At 41.4% G+C, this 18,697-nt stretch overlaps 1 long non-coding RNA gene across 1 annotated transcript in view; it reads right to left on the reverse strand.

The window, feature by feature from the left end:
* Positions 1-5,988: 5,988 nt before the first annotated feature.
* Positions 5,989-18,697, reverse strand: part of LOC110350182 (uncharacterized) — a 77,946-nt gene continuing 65,237 nt past the window's right edge. The window contains exons 2-4 of the long non-coding RNA XR_002396600.2: positions 16,340-16,469; positions 9,980-13,670; positions 5,989-9,183 (exon numbers count right to left, since the gene is read on the reverse strand). This is a non-coding gene — a long non-coding RNA (uncharacterized LOC110350182). The remainder of the gene's footprint in view (positions 9,184-9,979; positions 13,671-16,339; positions 16,470-18,697) is intronic.

The raw sequence follows: 18,697 nt of genomic DNA on the forward strand, positions 1-18,697 counted from the left end.
GGGAGTCAACAATTCCTCCATTAACCATTTACCAAAGGAACAGGAAGGAGTTACTACCACTTCTTACTTTTGATAATTCCAATGTCCTGCATCATAGAGTGTTGTCCTTGACTTTGATTTTTCCACCACAGTATGCTGAAAGACTAAAACAACAGGATTTGGGCTTGCATAATGCTCCAGCTGTCAGAAGTGCTCTTGATTTCCTTTCTACAACCTAACTCATGAAATCCTCATCAGTCCCGTAAGTTCCCTGTTCTCCCCACCAGGAAACCAGGTATGGATGGCTGACACTCCTGCCTCATTAATACACCTTTCCAAGGCGCAGAGAGTACTCTGGTTCTCTAATGAGTTTCATCCTAAAGCAGTTAGCACAGGGAGAGAAACTAGCAGATCCTTATATGCTCAGTGTTTAGTCACACGGCCTCTAAATAACTTCCAGAATCACTAAGGCCTTTGGCCTCCCATTTCTAAGCCTTCTCTCAGTCCCCCTCCAACTTCACCACAACAGCCGCGGTAGCTGAAACCAGTGTTGATTTTTATCTGCATGGCAACCTTGTGCTCCCTCAGGTTCCAAACTGATCAAGTGGCTTCAAAAATGCCACCACTTCTTCTTAAAAAGGCTGAGCCAAGCTCTGCGCGAGGGAGACAGAAAACAATCCCTTATCGTGTCGGAAGTAATACTTGTGGTTATCTAAAGCAACGGTAATCATATCACACACTTTATCTGTGAGTGGCTTTTTCCTTCCACGGGTAGGAATAGAAACTTCTCCTTCATAATGAACACTATTGAAACTCCAGCAGGCAGACCTCTGGCTTTGGCGACACGCCATTCCCTAGCATGAGCATGTAATCATCTCAAAAAATGCAGCATGGCAGAAAACAGGTACAAGTATTTTCTGGAAATATTATTCGCAAAGAGCCAACCTTACAGTGGGATTGTTTGTGTGCGGGCCTTTGGGGCAGGTATGGTGAACAAGAACTCGCCATTCCAGCACAAGCTCACTTAATCCAGCACCACCTTGGGTAGAAGTTCGGACAATGGAGCCCAGGAAACAATCCGAGCCTTTTTTCTCATAAGGGCTGTGATATCAATGAGAGAAAAGCACTGCAGGGCCCAGGGTTTGGCTCAGTGGTTCCACTGCCTGCCTTGCAGGCTCAGGGTCCTGAGTTTGATCCCCAGTACCAAAAGAAAAGCGCTGCTGAGTCGGAGTTCCTTTTGACAGATATTGTGGCTGTCAGCACACCACATCAGAACATGTGCTCGATCAGATTCTTGGCACTACAGAAGTCTTTGAAAATAAAATTACCAAAGAGCAGCAGTTATTGACAGTGACAACCCAACCACAGGCTCCTTGTGACGTGCAAGTCAAGCGAACCGCAGAGGATTCAGTGTCCCCATCAGCCAGGGACCTCGGATGAAGAAGCCATCTCCATTTATGAGGGTATGCTTTCAGGAGAAAAGTAAAACAAAGTTTCCTTTTGCAACAGAGAAAAATTTCTCTTTCCTCTTCAGATTAGAGATCTGGAGCCCAGTGTCAGGTGCCCTGTGAAGTTGGCAAATATTAGCCGAGGATAATGAAGGACTATGAATTTTGGTTTCCCTTATGCTTCAGGCCACCCAAGTGTCCCAACTGCCCCTCTTCCACCCTACAGACTTCCCTCCAATTTTTGTTCTTTGTCCTGGAATAACCATGTTTTCCTTATCCAGGATGCAAAGGGTAAAAGGAGCCCTATTTGCATATAGATACAGTTCTGTGTCCGTGGATTACTGTTGCTAGGAAAGAAACGATGCATTTCAATGCCTAGGATAATTTTTATATTGCCTTCATTGGTCTAGTATCTTTGCTTTGCTGTAAATATATTGTAAAAATACATAAAATGCAAAGAAAATCCAAACCACTCACTCTGCTTTAGAAGAGAATTATAAGGATCAAATTCATTCAAATATGAGTTGAGTTAAGCATTTAGACTCTGGTGAAATGTTTGTGCTACATATACTTTCCTATCAGATTTCTACTCAATAGAAAATAACACCTTATTTAGGTGTTAACTATTTAATTATATGCAAGTTTAGAGACCAGTCTTTTGAAACAAAAAGAGTAGTTAGTGAAAGGTAGTTTGATTGGCTGTTGTCAACCTTCCCTGAATAAATAAAAAGCAAAACTTTCTTAATCCACTAAATAGAGATAAAAGGAAGAACTTCTTGACAACAAAAATTATTAAGTACTAAACTCTACAACAAATGTCCTAAATTTCTATTTCCAGGAAGCTTTAAGATTTGGATGGTTTTAAAATCTTGCCTGAGGCATGAGGAATTGTTTTTAGATTGCTTATTGTTTTTAGATTGATTATTGCTTATAGACAATATGGATCATCATTCAACAGGGAGTGCATGGTCAGAAGCTAACCCTGGAGAATGGAGCTGATAGCTGGAAGTTTCACCTTCCTAAGAAAAATGTGTATTTTTTTCCTCTATATAACAAGATGGCTACAGTGACCATAGAGTATAACCAGAAAAAGTCGGGTAAGACAGCCTGGTGAGGAAACAAATTAATACCAGTAAGATCTCTGGCCTAGAGAGAAATAGAAAAAGCAAAGGGCCTCTTGAAAATAGAAGTTATTTGTTCCCAAATCTTGTTTCTTTCTTTGGAGCTATTTCTTAAGAAAGAAGCTGCTTCCTTCCCTAACCATATAAAATGATCCCTCAAGTTATTTATAGTGTCCACGGCCTGGAGGCATCACTTGGTTCCTCCACCACAAGCCCAACCATGTGTTACTATATTAAAAAATGTGAAAAAGTAATTATGGGGTATGAGAGCCAGTGTCTGCCCACACAACCTGCCAAAGAGGAAGTGACCGGAAACTTATGCTCCTCTTTGCTGCTCAAGCATTGCCCAGGCTCCAGGCTCAGAAGAGGCAAATGTGTGCCAAGAAATAAGAGAGGAGCCTGCCCTGGCAAATCAGAAATATCCTTGTTTCTGAATATATAGTAAACTGGTTTCCATTCCCAGGTTCCCCAGTTGGTCAGACTTTCCAGTCACGTGGAGAGACCGCTCCCGGCATCCTCCCTCACCAGCTCAGCCTGCTGCCTGCCTCGCCTCCTGTCAGAGGGGGGCCCACAGGAACACAGAAAGTTCCGGACTCTGACTCTGACGAGTGTGAGACCATTACAACCAGCCCCCGGGACCCTGACCTGTCACTTTCAGATCCTGATTTCTGCCATGTTATCCTAAATCTAGGTTTGTTATCTTCCCAACTCCACCCCTAGTTCCTGGTCGCATAGGATGTGATCCATTACTGGCTTCTAGAAGAGTGACCCACATATTCACCAATCCTTTCAGTTCTCCCCTGAAAACATGGGCTCTATCGCCATTGGAACCTGGTTGTTTTCTACCTCTGGAAGCAGATAGAAAAATTAGTCCATACACCTGCTCCAGAAATTCGGGAGAGATGTCCACATTTCTGGTAGAAATGTCAACGTTCCCAAGAGGCCTTAGCTTAGGAAACAGTTATTGTGAGAAATTACATTTCCTCCTTAGGAACCCCCTCTGCCTCTAGTCTAAAATACTAAAGAAGTTTGTTTCTAATGTCTCAGGGGGAAAAAATAAGTGCCAACCCTCACAAAAGAAGCCCAACAGTTTGGAAAATTCCTGCTGTCTTAGCAAGTAAATGATCATTGTATTTTCTTAATTCAATCTGATTACCTCATAGAACATTTGAAGAAGCCCAAATTTACCTATTCAAAAACTGTCTTCTAAAAACCAATGCACAGAAGTCTGTTTCAAATAATTTTTTAAAAAGAGATCCATAGAAGACTGAGAATGCAGAAGCTCTTGGAGATGGGGGAAAATGCCCCTTTCATCTTTTTTGATATAACTACACAAATAACAATTAACCTGTTTCCCCAAGTGACACAATTTTCTGGGAGGATGAAATATAATTTTACATTATATATATGCTGAGCTGAAGTTTCTCATTTACATGCCATGGTTTTCAAACATGAGTAAATGTTGATTTCTAAAAGTCCCTAAAAATCTTCCCTTCAAGTTTGTTTTTCAGTTTTGGCCAATAGCATATACAGTATATAGAGTTGAAGCAGATATCAACTGATGTGGCTAGAAAGAAAACTAAAATTCAGAGAAAATGTGACATGACAGCCTTCCACCCCCAGTGACTGCTCCATAACTCTCTGAGATGCCCGCTAACCTCCCAGAGATCCGTAGAGTAGCTTAGTATCCCATTATTCTACTTTTCCCCTGATCCGTCTCCGCATTCATTTCTTTGCCACTGTAGAATCCACAGTGCCACCTGCTGGTTATGAGGAGCATTGTCATGGCTCGAGCTCCTCTCTCCCGGATTTGTTTAATTAAAGTTCACTGATGACCACTAGAAAAGCAGGGACACATCCTTTAAAAAGAATAGAAGAATCCATGAGACAAGCAAGACATCGCTTCACAGAGGCTTAACACGACCCAATATATTCTCCTGAAGCAAAGGCTGGTTATCTGAAAGGACATATGAAACAAGTTAAACTTAACATTTGCAAATTTCCTTCTTGCAGATTGGCAAGACTAAGTATCTCAAGAAGTTTCCCCAATTCTCTATTTCCTCATACCGATCAATCCTAGACTTGTGCATTTTTTCCCTTCTTGGAAATGTATCTTCATCTCAGAAAAGACATGAAATTCATCATCATAATTGATTAGATAGGAACAAAACTTTACATCTCAGTTCTTCGCCTTTGACTCTTAACAGTTCCTTCCTCACCAAAAGTTACAGTGTTTCCCCCAACCTGGAGCCTGAGGCCAGTCACGCAAGTGACAGGCACCAGAGTATTCAAGGCCTACAGGAATGTGCCATACTTAACCTTTCCAATGGTTCAACTATTTTCCATGTGTCAACAACCCACCATTTACATCTCAGGACTAAGCCCACACAAGGTAAGAGAGGAAAACGCTTAGATCTCACAACTCACAGACATGAATAAGGCCATTCCAGCCAGCTTCATTGTGAGACAAAATAATGTTAACACAAGGGGAAAAAAAAAAGCAAAAAGAAAAAGAATGCTTCTGTCTCAAGGCTTCTGACAAGCATTAGCTAATCAAGTTTCCTAACAAGTCCCCAGAGCCTAGACCCGCAACAGTCATTACCCCTCATTACCAGATAGGCAAACCAAAGACACTCAAGGCTCACCGATTCAACATTAATTCTGTGTCACTGACGATCTGTCATGACATTAGAAAAAAGGTCCTGCAAGAAGCTTCACGTTGACTGAAAGTGCAAAGCAGAAAACGTGCCCAAGTCAGGAGACATAAAAACCTGTCAAAAGCGCTGAACACTCCAGTATTTGATAGATTGTATCAGAACAGATGTTTTTAAAAATGCAGATTTGCTACCAAAATACAGACAAGATTTATGTTATAAATGAGTAATTTTTTTTGTAAAAATTCTGTATATTTTGGTTTTGTAAGTAGATAGGGATTAATGTGATTTCTTTTTTCTCCTCACCCCCTCTCAATTAAAGGCCAAATGTGTAAAGTGCAGATAAAGGATAGCAGTCACTCCATCAGGTATATTATTTTATTGTAATTTTGTTTGCATTTACTTTCCCCTTCCTAAAAGTATAAACTAGATCCTGACATTTTCTTGCCTTCTACCAAATTCATAAACTGTTTTCTTTTTTATATATATATAAAAAACTCTATAAACTTCAAAATATTTTGTCAGGTTGGCAAAGCTCCAATCAGCCCTTCACTGTAATTAAAGTGATTTTCCACCTGAATGTAACCCAGGGCAGAGGAGTTATAAGAGTTCTATATAAATCTATTCTGGTAGGTCAGGTGCCTCCATGAGAATATTTTTATGTTCATTATAAGCATTTATACATCCTCACAATATTTAGATCATTCTAGGACTTTTGAATCAAAATAGCAGCAGTGGTCTCTATTGAAAGAAAAAGCAGAATCACCCCTTAAAACAAGCCATAACTTAGAAAGAAGAAAAATCTTTATTTCTTTTCATGTTCATCAAATGAAACAAGCTAAATCCACAGTTGAGCCAGATAAAATCGAACAACGCATTCTGCTGGCAGGAGCGGATGGTGTGGGAGGTGAGGAATTGTTGTGAGAAAGCATTATTCTGTGTCACCTCTGCTTCCAGAAAATGCTCAAGGCTCCAGTACTTGTTCACTTATACAGAATTCACTTCTCAGCCGAGAAGGACCTTGGTAACGGTCCACTTACCATTCAGCAGTTATTTGACCTATTTTACTAATGTGTTTGGGAAGGAGGTTAATTAACAGTGGATGGCTATATCCTTAAGCTTAATTTTTCCAACAGCCCTGCTCATAAAAAGAAAAATTGAGTATGTATTGAAGGAAGCAAGCAATTAAGTTGCACAAATAGTAAGCTCATTGAACTGCAGCTGACTTCTATCATGTCAAAGAACAACTAAACACAGAAGCAATAAAAAGATTGTTGCCGCGACCACCACTGAGAACCGACTGGCAATAAAGATGAATAACTTCCTACTTGAAGATTACTGATTAAAGCTCTTTAGAAACCAAATGTTACACATGGGCATAAATGGAGCAAAATATTTTAATGTGTGTTTGGCAGGTTCAGAAACATTTTCTAGTCCATTTTAAATGAAGGTTTATACAGCAACGGTAAACTTCACTTAAAACAGCCATTCCAATTGCTGTTCCTGCAAGCAAGCTTCAGTGCTCCTCGGGAAGGCTTGAACCCTACTGTGGTGTGTGCATCCCACACCTCTCGGGAAGGGGAGGGCTGCGGGGAGCAGAATTCCACAGCATCAGGGCCTCTGAAACCAAATCCAAGAGTAGGGCCAGAGAAGCCCATTCAGATGGCCGTGACCCTTGAAGCCAAGTAAACAGACTCCCTCTAGCAATAACCAGGAAATCCCTTTCTCCCAGCAACCTTCTGCTCCCCTTCCCACCTCTCAAAGCTCCAAAAGGTCAAGTTTTAGCCCAAGCTGCCCTTCAAGAAAGTGTACTCACATCTAGAAGTTCAATGCAGGTTGTCTTCGGAATCAGTTCCCAGGACTATCGATGTCGGTGGGGTGGGACAGGGACAATTTGACAAGGGAAACATGTCTGGCAGAGGATTCGGCTCTCGACTTACAAGTGTCTACGGAGGTGTCTGGAGAACATTGGATCTAGGAGGGCAGGACCCCAGCACTCACCTGCTGCCCTTGGAGGGAGCACGGTGAGAAGTTACAGGAGACAAAAAAGAAGAGGAGTTTGCCTTCTGAGTTGCTTATAACTGATCATTAAAAATAAGTAAATAGGGCCGGGGATTTAGCTCAGTGGTTCCGCTGCCTGCCTCACACACGCAAGGTCCTGAGTTTGATCCCCGGTACCAATAAAAAAAATAAGTGGCCCTTTACATTACAACCCTCAAACTCACCTCTGTGGATCATGAAAGCCAGCTTATTGTGAATAAACCAGTGTTGCATCCCATTTCACTCCTTCCCCTCTGCCTCTCCGCCTCAGAATAAGTCTCTAAATGAGAAGGGGCTGAAGATGGGATTTTCTTCTGAGCCTTCTCCCTAGACTTGGGCTTTCAGGGACCAGAGCCCTGCAGTGTGATTATGGTCTTCCCTTCCAGCCCTGACCCCTTTCTCCCTCACTCGGATATGTCCGCAGCAAGCTCCTTCCTCGTGGGCTTGTTTCCTCTTTTTGTGCCAAACAACAGTCACCAATGTGCAGTGTTCCATAGGTGACTGATATATGCTTCTTGGCTGCAATCAGTGGGAAGGGATCAGAATATTTACATCCCTTTTTGAAGTTTTGTTGTCTCTTAACTATTGCTGCTGCAATAATCAAAGAATTGAAACTGGAGAGCGGGTTTTGTGCCATGATATGGGGGACAAAATTAAAAAGTAAGCATAGTGTTTTCAATGTACTTGGGTGGGAAAGGGGACCTAAAATGATCGAATGAATTCTTCTACCGCTTTTATAGGACAGCCAATGCCTTAAGGGCACGATCTAGTTAGATCAATCCACCTATTACACAGTATTTTCCCGAGATTCAGAGCTGAACTTACTACTCATGATTTTTAAATATTTGATTTGGGAAATTCTAGGTGTAAGCCAAATTCATACTGCAAACATCCAAATGGCTTTATCAGATGAGAAGTAGATATTTGGAATTAACAGTTATCCTTGCCACCTTTGGATGGGACTTGTCATTGGATATGTGGTGTGCAAATCTAATAAAGAAATGAGTTGGAAAAGAGTGGAAATATTTGCATAAACTATATTCCCTACATAGGGGATAATCACAAAGGCACAGGACCTTCATTCCATTTAGATCTCTCCACCTTGAAGCCAAGCATGAGCTGAGCTTTGGGCTCTCCGTGAAGGCTTTCTGACACTGTCCACTCCAATTCTGGAGTTGAAATGAATTGTACAGCACAGGAAAGGGGGTGGAGGAACAAAGTAAAGACAGTTTAGAGATGGGAACTGTCTGCCTTCTGGAAAACCCTCCAGCCTTCAATTCACTACCCAAACTCCAAAAGCCAAGAATCTTCAGTTCCCTTGTGTTAAGAGAGTAAGAAAAATGCCTAGGAAAGCCCACGGTTTCCTTCCTCATGGAGGAAAGGAAGCAGCAAAGGTAGCAGACGCCCATGGGCTGGTGTTTATTTCCACCCCCTGGGATAGAATTGGCAGCTTTCTAACCTACAGGAGATACGCAATCCAAGCATCCATTTTGGCTACACTTCTACCTCTCAAAAGGCTAGTTGTGAGTAACTCTGAGAATCCTATATGCATTAAAAAGGATTTCACATGGCTTCAACCTCAACGGTAGAATCAGAGGAGGGGAAGGTACGGAAGACTCTATCTTGAGTAAGGCTTAGGTTACACCTCAAAACACCTTGAGATTGGGATAGAATAGACCTGCATACAAAAACGATGGAGAGCAGATCTAGCTTTTCTTCTTTTCCTTTGAGGAGTCAGACTGTTTCAGGGTTCTAAATATAAACAAAATAGGCTATGATTCTCATGGTGGAATCCAGAAAGAATGAGTAACAAACTTGTCCTTTGAAAAAAAGAAATGGCGTCTACCAGCAAAGCCTGTTAAAATGTCATTTCACCACTCACTGTCTTCTCCTTCAACCTTCTTTTCTTCAAGTTCTCATCATAGTTCATTTACCAAACCTCTGAAGAAGAAGAAGAAGAAACTTCAGAGTCATTTGGGAGTTTCCTGTGAATCCTACCACATGCAACTCTAGATTCAGAACATCTCCTGGATTATTCTCTCATCTCTGCTTTTCTAACCGTTGTCTTCATTATACCAGCTGTACCTGGATTATTACTGCAATCACCTGTCCCAAGGCCCCTTTCACTCATGTTCTTTCTACCCCCAAGTTATCCTTAGCCTATCAGTTACCTTTTCTAAAGTACAGCTACGATCCTGGTTAACACTCGCCATTCAAAAGCTTTTATTGGCTTTCTGTTTTCTTTTAGATTAAAGCCCAATTTTCTTACTGTAATTTCCAAGGTCCCTCATGGACTGAAAGCATCTTATACTTCAAAACTCATCTGCCATTTTCTCCACACACACACAGTTAATGCTCCAATCTGCACAGGATCCTCTCCTTTACAGCATCATGGGCTTTTACACTTCTGGAACTTTGTATTTCCCTACATCTTCATCTATTCAAAATCTTGCTTCTCCTTTAATTTATATATTTATTTATTATTTATTTAGGCTTTTTGAGACAGGGTCTCGCTATGTAGTTCAGACTGGCCTTGAACTCACTATTTAGCCCAGGCTGGCCTCAAACTTGCAGCAATCTTCCTGCTTCTGCCTCCCAAGCACTGAGACTACAGGTGTGTACAACCACGCCCAGCTTCCTTTAACTAATTTAAATGTCCTCACCGCTAGGAAGCCTTACTGGACCCCAAGGCTGAATAAATGGCATCCTTCTCAGAGACATATAAAACTTTGTTTACCCCTTTATTACAATGAGTTGTTCCAATTTGATCCGTATTCTTTATTGTAGACATTGCCATCTCCTTCTAAACCACTCCAATAATGGTCCTGGGGCCAGCACAGTGCCTCAAACAAGACAGGCATTTCATAAATGTTTATTACATTGAACTGACTTGCCAGAAGTTAGGAATTGTCACCAAAAGTTGGCCAGAGATGAAAGACCAAGATGAGAATCATATTCAACAACAACCTAAAAGGAAGGAAGGAATCTAAGTAAATGCTACCCACACTGAGGCCCATGAATAAATCTTTTATAAAAGAGTAGAGATAGCCTAATTGCACATACTTGTAAAAGGATTGGCTGTCATTGAGAACTGCTACCTAACCAAGAGGAGAAAAACCTCTTTTTCAGCAATAGGGACTTAAATGTTGCCTTTGAGAAGATGTAATCAGGGACATAATTCAAAACATGACAATTTAAAATTACATATAAAAATAAATCTTACATATTGTCTCATTATATAAATATGTGGAATATTCTTTCATTCAAACATATCTGCACACAGATATCTAATGATGTTTTAATAAAACTAATACTTGGTTCATTTTTTGCCATCATTCCAAAGGGAGAAAAAGCCAAGAACTAAACCAACCCCTAGCCTTACTGACATTAAGTAATCAAACGTTGTGCTACTCAGAAACCTGAGATGGGTTCACTGCAGTTCTCCTCATTCTTGTCTGGAGTTTTTTAAAAATGAGTTCAAACTTCAAGAAGAAAATCATAATTTTCCAGGCCTCTTCATAGGAGTCTCACATGTCCCCTAAAACTTTTCCGAGTCCTCTTCCTGAGAGGAATCACATAAGAAGTGAATCTCTTCATTGCACCATAGAAGCTAAACAGTAAGCCATGGCCTTACCACCCTGGATGTAATAAAAGGGCACAGTCACTCCCGCATTTCAACGATGTCTTAACTCCTGCTCTGTGCTGCTCTATTATAAAGCAGGCCAGTGTGCAGAAAGATATTTCTAAAAATGCTTTTACTGCCTTCTGCACATTAGCAGATCTCATGGTCTCATTTCTCTGCACTTAACTGAGAAGAAAGAAACCCAGTTATAAGGGACACATGGATTCAAGATGAACTAGGAGCAGAAGGACTTCAAACTACACAATTACTCCCCATGCTCAAGCCAAAAAGGCAAATAAAAACACAAAAACAAAACCTGGCATTGAACAAGTATTGGAATGGCACAGCCAGATGAAAGAAGAAGTAAGTCATTGGTGTAACTGGGCTTGAGGCAAAACTGGGTAAAAGCATACTACTACATTCCCATGGGGCATATCACGTTCCAAGACTTGATTTACCATGACTTCTTCTGCCTGATGATTACCATTCTTACTCCGCTAGAAGTAGCAGTAGTAGATCCCATCAGCATGTGGAGGCTATAAAGTGCATCCTATAGAAGCACAAATACCTACTTTCTACCTAGTACTGATAAATAACAGCCTCTAAAATGATGGCTTACCAAGTTTTTTTTGGTAACTGAGAAAATTAATCTCTATGCATGGAAGAGAATATATTTGTGCTACCTAATAAGTAGTCAAAATATAGACATTTTAGCAAGAGTTAACTTTGGCCTGTCAAAATCATAAAATGTATTTAACTTGTTTAGGAGGATGGAAATTGCCTCCAACACATCAAAGAGGTACAAAGAGGCAGCCACCAGCAGTATCAACTCTATGTACTAGCTAATTCTGATGGTACAAACACTGACCTGTACAGAATATTCTTCCTTTGCATCATTTCCTAGCTACATAACTCTATTCACTCCAAATATTTTTTTAGATGGAGTAGAGGTTGACATCAGCTGTGAGCGTGCTGTTTTGCATTGCACTATTTATCACTCTAAGAGCTCAACTAGCGGGCCCTCTGTCCTGAGTGTCCCAGGGAAAACAGGAACTCCACCTTCAGACTGGGCTCACGGGAGAAAGTGGCAACATAGGGGACTTATCTGCAAGCACACAGCCCTGGGTTTGTAATGTCACCCATAATGTGTTCTGTAGAGGTGGACAGACCCTGGAACTTCAGTTTCAACCTAAAGGGAATACCCACTTTTGCTCAAAATCTGAGACATAATACCTGTGAAGCAATGATTTCCAAGTGAAGCTAACTCTACATACAGACACTGTAGTAAAGATTAGGCATGTATCTCAAAAGAACTGTTCAGAAAGATTCTCAGCAGAGACCTGGCCCCAGGAAGATTCTGCCTTATGATCAAGATGAGATTTCTTTCTGTAACTGTCAATGTAAAGCTACAGTCTTGTGATGAATGTGGATATCACATTGCTAAAATTAAGACACTTTGCTCTATGAACTATGACATATGTTACTTTTAGCAATAGCATTTCTGCAAGAAAGGAGCAGAGTAGGTCCAGGGACTTAGCTCAGTGGCACCACGCCTGCCTCGAAAGCCCAAGGTCCTGAGTCCAATCCCCAGTACCAAAAAAAAAGGAAAGAAAGGAGCAGCAAGTGATGGGAAAAGTCTATTGTAAAATCTTTATTCAAGGGTCTTAGAAGACCCTTTCTAGGAATACTTTCAGAAGACAAACACCATTGGCCCAACCTGTCCTAGAATTGAAGAAAGACAATATTCTTAAACCCTATGCAGTTGGTAGAGCTATGAGATGTGTGTGTGAGACTTAACAAAACCATTGAACCAGTGCAACATAAGCATGTGAAAGTTTCCTTTCTTCTTCCATGTGTTCAATGTTGAAAAACAATAAAAGGAAAGGGGGACAGAGTTTCAACTTCCAAGGCTACCGTAACTTAGCATGCCAGAAAGAGAAAAGCACATACATTTATATAATTTCCAAGACATACCTAAATTCCCTAAATAAAAATTAGTAGGTTCAGAAAACTTTTTTTAAAAGCTCTTTTGGGGTGCAGACTGCAGGAACTGAAGCAGGGCCTTGTGCATGCTAAGCCTGTGCTCCCCTGATCAGCCTTCAACCCCCTAAAATAAAAAGAAAAACTTTGATCTTAATTTAGCTACAACATTATTGGCTGGAATTTCTAAAGAAGTGAAGGAGTGTCAGAGTGAGAAAACAAGATGAACTATTCAAGACCATAATAATAATCTATGAATTTAATGCTAGCCTAGGATTTCTTTCCACTAAATTTTAAGTATACTGAAAGAAAAATAACCTGTGCATATAAGGATCCTCCTGTTTCTCTGTTTTCGCTGTTTACCAAGCAACCTTGAGCAGCCCTACTTTATCTTCATGGCCGTGGTTGCAGACTTGTTAGTGTTTGGATCAAGTTTTAATTCTTGTGTCTTTAGCTGGCCATGCAAAGGCCGCTGGTCCAGAGAGGCCAGAGTTGGGGAGAGAGGAGCTCAGGGCTTATCAAGTCATCGAGATGCCTTGTTGTGCTCATCCTTTGTAAACAGCAAGACATGGCAGTGTCCCTGGTTGCTGTCACTGCTGACAGTTCCATAAAGACCAGTAAGTGTCGGATTCTTTAAAGCCGGATTGTGCCCAGTGAGAGAAATGACAGTGTGAGGAGCAGCGGACTCCGCGGACATCTGAGTACCATGGGAATACGAGGAGTTGAGGCTCTTCACTCAGCACCCAATGAAAACTAGACAAATAGTCTTGCATTTAATATATAGTTTCCAGCAATTCATGCTTCTTTTGTTCGGAACAATTCTAGCCTGTATAGAAAAGGAGACAGTTAGATATAAAGAAATAATTTCTTATTGACAAGGGAGCTGCAGATAAAGCAATGCTTCTGAAAGGACAAAGGCTGAGTTTATATTGGTAAATTTCCACAGCAAAACCATTTCATTGCTTTAGCTTCATAGGCCCCAAAACTTTATGTGCTTGAACAAGTAATCAAATGCAAAAGGACAGAACTAAATAATCCACTGGGGAGAGCAAGGTTGTATAGAAAACACAAAGAATAAAATATAAGTCTTTAAGGAATAGAATAAGGAATTGGGAAAGAAAGATTGGAAAATCAGTTTCAAAAGCAATACCTAGGATTTAAAGAATAACGCACTTGACATGTTCTATTGTAAAATCCAAAAGAGCATATTCTGAATAAAGATCCATTGGTAGAAGTTAACTGGATCAAGACTAATCCCAATTCATGTGATTAAGCTTCATTTCTAATCTCAGACTTTTATAGCACATAAAATGAATATCAAATTCATGGAGAATGAGAACATGTGATGAATTAAAATAAACTCTACCTTCTGGCATGATAATCTCATTATAAGAGCAGTTAATAATGTGTTATATTCGAGATTAACTTTGCCATGACATTGAAGCTATGGATTTTGAAGTTAATAATGTTTCAGTGGAAAAGAAAAAAGTTCTCCCTGTATCTCCCCCGTCTTCTCCTAAGATGATTTCCTAGAAACATTTGCTGCATCAAATGGTCTAAAATGTTTGAGAGGACAAAATGTAAATTAGCCCATTTAGGAAATATCAGTCTCCAAAAATTTGAGAAGGAGCCTCCTTTCCATATCAAATCCATCCTTAAAATAAGGGCTAGCTCTAAAACCAAGGCCAGAATCGACCATTCTACTCATTAACAGTACAGCGTGAGCTTGGATTTTTACTTCTTTCTATATCAAGAACACAATTCGGTGGTGCAGAGTCATAGTTTCTTCTTCCCAAATTTATATTTAATCCTTCTCAATCCCCTTCACTGAAGCAAAGAGACCATTCTCAGACACAGCTATGGTTAAGCACAGGGCCCGAAAAGCCTGTCTACACCATAGCATGCAGAGAACGATTTAAGAAAAAACGCTGAACATTTCTAGGAACAAATGAAAAGCTGCCCGTTTTCCTAATTTTCCTATGAGCACAGAAGTTAAAGACTCATTGGCATGACCCAGGCAGACACTGCCAAGCAGCTTTCCAAAGAGCAAATGGTAAAAATAAAATAAAATGAAAAAGATTTGCCTGTCATGGGAGTTGGTCAATAAAATGCAACAGTGTTTATTACAACATTTAAAGTCTGTGATTAAGAACACCAAAAAGCCTAAACTAGAAAGGTTTTCAGCCTGTAATTTTCCTGCAGTCCTGGCCTGTACTTCCTTATGAGTTAGCTCAGCGGGGCTTTTTTTCCATGTCCATCATCAGCTTGTAATTATTGCCATTCTCAAAGCTATGCCAGATGGGCCTTTAGAAGCAGGCATGCCGCTTGTTTATGAGAGAAAGAGCTGTAATATTACTCTACACAGAGACCTATCTGGTCCTACTCAAAAGAGTCCTGCTCCTCCTCCTGGCCTGGCCCACCCCCACTGCCGTTCTCTCTGCCTTCCGTCCTAACTGAATGGTCGGGTGGCCGGCGGGGACCACGGAGCCGGGAGATAGCTGTATCTGTAAGCATATGGCCTGATCGTCACCTTCCACCAGTCACACATGGTAATGAGAGCGACACCCAAGAGAAAAACAACTTCTGGACTCGTCTCTCAGACTCTTTCCATCAGTGCTGCTTGCCTATCTTTCAGAATTCAGGCCTGCAGAACCAGATACAATCGCCACCTTCATACATAAGTATGCTTCACTTTGTTGAGAATTCCTCGCTGGCTAGAAGCGAGATTTCCTTAGCAACATTCTCAAGGACAAACCTTTTGTCCCTTGTCCTTGTAGGAAGGGACATTTGTGGGAAGGTTGAGGTCAAGGAGCTTGCAGAGCAACAGTACTGGCGAGAGCGCCGCCGGGCCTAAGCGGGGTGCATCTGGCGATGGGGCCTGGGGTGTTAGGTATCCCAGAGGGCCAAGCAGCGCTTCAATCAGCGGTTAATGAGGCAAGGCCTGCAACAGATAGCCACTTTCAACTTACAAAAGCTTTTAGATGTCTCTGTTTACTTTGATCCATTTCAGTTCATTTGAGCCTGGTTAGGGTGGATTTCCCTCTTCTTCCTCCCTCCCCCCCCCACCTTTTCCTTTTTTAATTTTTTTTCTAGATAAACCCCCTGCTCCCACCCCGCCCCACCTCCTAAACAATAGTATCATTTACCAACTTTATACTTAACCAGCCGGGAGATCTTCTGTCAAGGTCAGCCACAATTATATTACAAAACAAGGTGAGGAGGGCCTGTCCCACAGTCTGACTCTAAGACTGGAATTTCAAAATCCCACCGAGTGTACGAGAAAAGCGCCCCGGGAGAGGGGGGGGGGGACGGTAAGAAAGGCTGTACTTTCCAGGAAGATTGAGAGTTATTTGTTTCTGATTAGGTGAAGTACATGTTCTTTTATCCCTTGTTATTTTACCCATGTGATGACCAGAGAGTTTTCTTTGTTAAAATGTTTCAGAGCGGATAAAACTAATTTATTGGAATGTGAAATAATCCAGAAAGAAACTGTACCTGATGGTGGCAGACAGGGAGGACGCTTTAATAAATCGGCCGGAGTTTCCAGGCCCCGGGGCTGCGGCTGGGATTGCAGGCTTGGGGAGCAGAGAGGACTTTGCACTGAGGGCTCCGCACGTGGGTCAGCCTGTTAATGGGGACGGGCTGCTGTAATGAGCTTTTAATTAAGTCAGCATGGCGCTTGACCTCACTGTATTGTGTACCGTTCGGGGGGGGGGGGGACCTCCCCACCCACAGGAGCCAGATAAACAGTTCTGGAATCCTTCCCTGCATGCCCCTGGCCTGGCGACACTATCCCGGCATCCCCAGCACTGCCTGGCCCAGCCCCTTGCATCCTGTCCCTTCCACCCAAGGTTTATACCCTTTCCGTACATCCTTTTCATGTTCTACTCTCCTCCTGTACTATGTTCCAAACACTTTTTCTTAATAATAATAATTAATAATAATAATAGAGGCAACTCTGTATTAAAAAAAATAAAGCCTCCAGTCATCTAGTGAGCAAAAGTTATTTCACAAACATATGCACAGCTTTGGTTTGATACACACGTTCCTCAGCAATATTTTTTTCTCACATGAGCCATGTCCCTACACTCCACTCTCCACCTTATGCTGTCATCCACATTTCCAGGAAGTATTATGAAGACAAAGAAGTTAATGAAAGAAACAGGATGAAACCCTTTCGCACTTGTGCCCTTAAATAAATTGGAATGACTTTAAAGCGTTCTCTTTGAAATACTGTCCACTGAAAACCCCAGGGAACCATTAAGGAAATACAATTAGGAAATCTAATTTCTTTTTTGGGTCCTTTGTATGGGGAAAAGGAAAGGCCTAAGCCCCCAACTTTGAGTGAATGTTACCTGCCAGGCAAGATTCTAGACACTAAAGATCCTTTTCCTTGGCCCTCACCTTAGACTTTCCATGTTACATTTATTTTTCTTTTTATTAAGTCTTTAGAATGAAAGTAAGCTTAGTTTACATTGAAGAATATTGAATTCTTTTGTTGAAAGGCATAAAGTACAGAGATAACAAGCCAGACATCTTAAATTATACTTAGGAGAACAATAAAAATAACTGCTAATATTTATTCAATGCTTACTAAGGGACAGCTTTATTAAATGTGTTAGGATTCTGCATAATTTGTAGAGTGTTTAAGGTACAAGCTTGCTAAATTCTTACAGTTAACGATGGTGGTGGTTGCTAAGCTGTAGGCCAAGTTATTCCTTTCATTTACAGTCTGGGGAGAGAAGACACAGGCGTGTCAAGTCGCTCAAAAACCAGCTCAAGCCACCCAGAGGAGCCTGCCTGATGAAAAGTTTTCCTTCCCTTCAAAGCCACTTCCTGTGCCACATGACCTATATCACCCGGAAGATAATAACACTTCACTGTTATCCAAAGATCTCAAAGCATTTTCAAATGTTAATTAAGCCTTCAGCATCCTGGGAGATAGCACTGCCCATCTTGCTGTTTGAACACCTCGCGTTACAGAACACAGGTTGTTCTAATCACGAGACGGAAACAGGTTTCCCTGAGCCATCTAGGGAGGAAGTCACCACCCAGACACTTAAGATGCCCCACATTCTCCTTCATCTCCCGGGCAACCAGCACAACATCCCTGCTCCAAATTGTCCCTGCCTCCCCCTGATGGTTTCTGCTGAAAGCACCACATCTCCAAGAAAAGGGGAGGGAAAATGGAAGCAGGTAGAAAAAAGATTTTCTAAGAGCTCTATTTTGTTTAGGAGTAGGAGTATAGGATGAAAAATATGCTCTCAACAAAAAACTAAGAGCCTTTGTCCTGTACATTTTTTCCATTTATTATGATGACGAGGTTGAGGTGCGGGGCAGTTTAGACTCTGTTCAGACTGCAGTTTACCTGCCCTATTTTGTGTATCCCTTAGCATGGATAAAGAAAGAGCAAGTGACAACCAAAGCTCTGAACCGTCTGCCCTGTCTCCTGCCCTGCTTCACTCCCTCAGCTGTGCCACGATGACTTTCTCCATCCTTCTCAGGCACCAAGCTTCCCTCCTATCTTGGGACTTGAACAGTGCTTTCTTTCTGCCCAGAGCACTTTACCCCCTTTTCTTTTTCTTTTTTTGGTACTGGGGATCGAACTCTGGTCCTTGCGCTTGTGAGGCAGGCGGCGGAACCACTGAGCTAAATCCCCAGCCCTTACCCCCTTTTCTTAATGAAACTCCCAGCACTCTGGGAGACTGATGCAGGAGGACTGAGAATTTAAACCCAGCCCAGGCAACTTAACAAGACCTTGTCTCAAAAATTAAAATCAAAAGACCGTGGGTTCAATCCCCAGCATCACCAAAAAAATTTTTTAAATAAATTGATGAGGGAATAAATCTTTTA

The sequence above is a fragment of the Heterocephalus glaber genome, unplaced genomic scaffold, assembly GCF_053883595.1.
Source record: "Heterocephalus glaber isolate CG9 unplaced genomic scaffold, H.glaber_assembly_v1.0 deba00000901, whole genome shotgun sequence".
Taxonomy (NCBI): domain Eukaryota; kingdom Metazoa; phylum Chordata; class Mammalia; order Rodentia; family Bathyergidae; genus Heterocephalus; species Heterocephalus glaber.